Here is a 2,500-nt window from a genome sequence, read left to right as displayed (position 1 = left end):
TATATATTAGATGTTATGAAAATTAATGTATAACAATGAAGTAGAGTTTAATTTAAAATAAAATATAAGCTGCTATGCTCTATAAACTTTTATCATTTCAGCTCATATTAATCGCACGCATAAGTTAATGCAAATTAACCAACACTTGAAATATACGAGTTGATTTAACAGAGAAAAAGGGTTAATTCATCTCACCAAAGAGTGATGAGTTGATAATATCATTATTTTTATTATTACTTGCTCCGCTACAAACCTAGTTGGAAAAGTAGAATGCTATAAGCCCGAGGGCTCCAACAGGGAATAATAACCCAGTGAGGAAAGAAAATAAGTAAAATACCAAAAAAGTAATTAACAATTAATATAAAATATTATAAGAACAGTAACAACATTAAAATAAATATTTCATATATAAACTATAAAGACTTTAAAAAACAATAGGAAGAGAAATGAGATAAAGTAGTGTGCCCGAGTGTACCCTCAAGCAAGAGAACTCTACCCCAAGACCATGGTACAAAGGCTATGGCACTACCAAAGACTAGAGAACAATGTTTTGATTTTGGAGTGTCTACTGTCTGTTGATTTACATACAGTTTACAGCGATCATACAAACTATTAAAAATCAACTTACGAATCAGATATATCAAAAGTAAGAAAATTTATACTTACTCTTGTCAAATTAGAAAATTAAATCCTGCTTCTCTCTTGCTTGAGGGTACACTCGGGCACACTATTCTATCTTATTTCTCTTCCTCTTGTTTTTTTTCTTTCAAGTTTTTGTAGTTTACATATGAAAGATTTATAGAATTTAATGTTGTTATTGTTCGTAAGATATTTCAATTGTTCATTAATTCTCTTAGTTTATTTATTCCCTTGTTTCCTTTCCTTTCTTGGCTATTTTCCTTGTTGGATCCCCTTGGGCGTATAGCATCCTTCTTTTCTAACTAGAGTTGTAGCTTACCAAGTAATAATAATAATAAAAATAATAATAATAATGATAAAAATAATAATAATATTATTAATAATAACTCAACAATAAAGTCACTGAACATTCGAAAAATTATATTTAGATTTCGTTTCTAAACTATAAGTGATATTTAATTATATAGTTTTTGAGTTATTGGAACGGATAATATTCTTGAACTAGTCTTGGGAGGTTACTACAAATTGTTTAAACGTTCCAAATATACTTACTTTGGTATCGTCTTAAGTAACACTTAAACTTTTAGCTAAAAAGACATATTGATTAGCTTTAACATATAAATATTCAAAGCCTACGTTCTTTGAAATTTATTGTTCTCTGTACCACTTATCCTTTAAGCTAAAAAGACATAATGATTAGATAAACATATTAACATTCAAAGCCTATATTCTTTGAAATTGATTGTCTTAAGTTACACTTATACTTTTAACTAAAAAGACATATTGATTAGATAAACATATTAACATTCAAACCCTATGTTCTTTGAAATTGATTGTCTTAAGTACCACTAATACTTTTGGCTATAAATACACATTGATAAGTATTGGAGTATTAAGAATTATACGTCCTCCAATGCCATTTTGAAGTCATTTGTTTAGGTCAGCTAAAGTATTGACTTTACAGCAATTGGCTTTGATAAGGGTGCCATTAGAACAGCAGTATTGTTTGTTATCAGTTGCCTTTGGAGATGGTATGCAAACAGCAAAGTCTGAATTCGTGTGGCCACAACAGAGGCTGAATTCATGTGATTACAGCAAATTCTGGATTCGTGTGACTACAACAGTCTGAATTCATGTGATTACAGCAAATTCTGAATTCGTGTGACTACAACAGTCTGAATTCATGTGATTACAGCAACGTCTGAATTCGTGTGGCCACAACAGAGGCTGAATTCATGTGATTACAGCAAATTCTGGATTCGTGTGGCCACAACAGAGTCTGAATTCATGTGATTACAGCAAAGTCTGAATTCGTGTGGCTACAACAGAGTCTGAATTCATGTGATTACAGCAACGTCTGAATTCGTGTGGCCACAACAGAGTCTGAATTCATGTGATTACAGCAAAGTCTGAATTCGTGTGGCTACAACAGAGTCTGAATTCATGTGATTACAGCAACGTCTGAATTCGTGTGGCCACAACAGAGTCTGAATTCATGTGATTACAGCAAAGTCTGAATTCGTGTGGCTACAACAGAGTCTGAATTCATGTGATTACAGCAAAGACTGAATTCGTGAGGCCACAACTGAGTCTGAATTTATGTGATTACAGCAAATTCTGGATTCGTGTGGCCACAACAGAGTCTGAATTCATGTGATTACAGCAAAGTCTGAATTCGTGTGGCTACAACAGAGTCTGAATTCATGTGATTACAGCAAAGACTGAATTCGTGAGGCCACAACTGAGTCTGAATTTATGTGATTACAACAAAGTCTGAATTCATGTGACCACAACAGAGTCTGAATTCATGTGATTACAGCAAAGTCTGAATTCGTGTGGCCACAACAGAGGCTGAATTCAT

General features: G+C 32.7%; 1 protein-coding gene across 1 annotated transcript in view; it reads left to right on the top strand.

Annotated features, from left to right (window-relative positions):
* Nucleotides 1-2,500, top strand: part of LOC137617937 (uncharacterized) — a 38,357-nt gene that overhangs the window by 3,846 nt on the left and 32,011 nt on the right. The gene's annotated exons all lie outside the window — the stretch shown is intronic.

Source organism: Palaemon carinicauda, chromosome 24 (assembly GCF_036898095.1).
Source record: "Palaemon carinicauda isolate YSFRI2023 chromosome 24, ASM3689809v2, whole genome shotgun sequence".
Classification (NCBI taxonomy): domain Eukaryota; kingdom Metazoa; phylum Arthropoda; class Malacostraca; order Decapoda; family Palaemonidae; genus Palaemon; species Palaemon carinicauda.
This window is presented reverse-complemented; position numbering and strand designations above follow the sequence as displayed.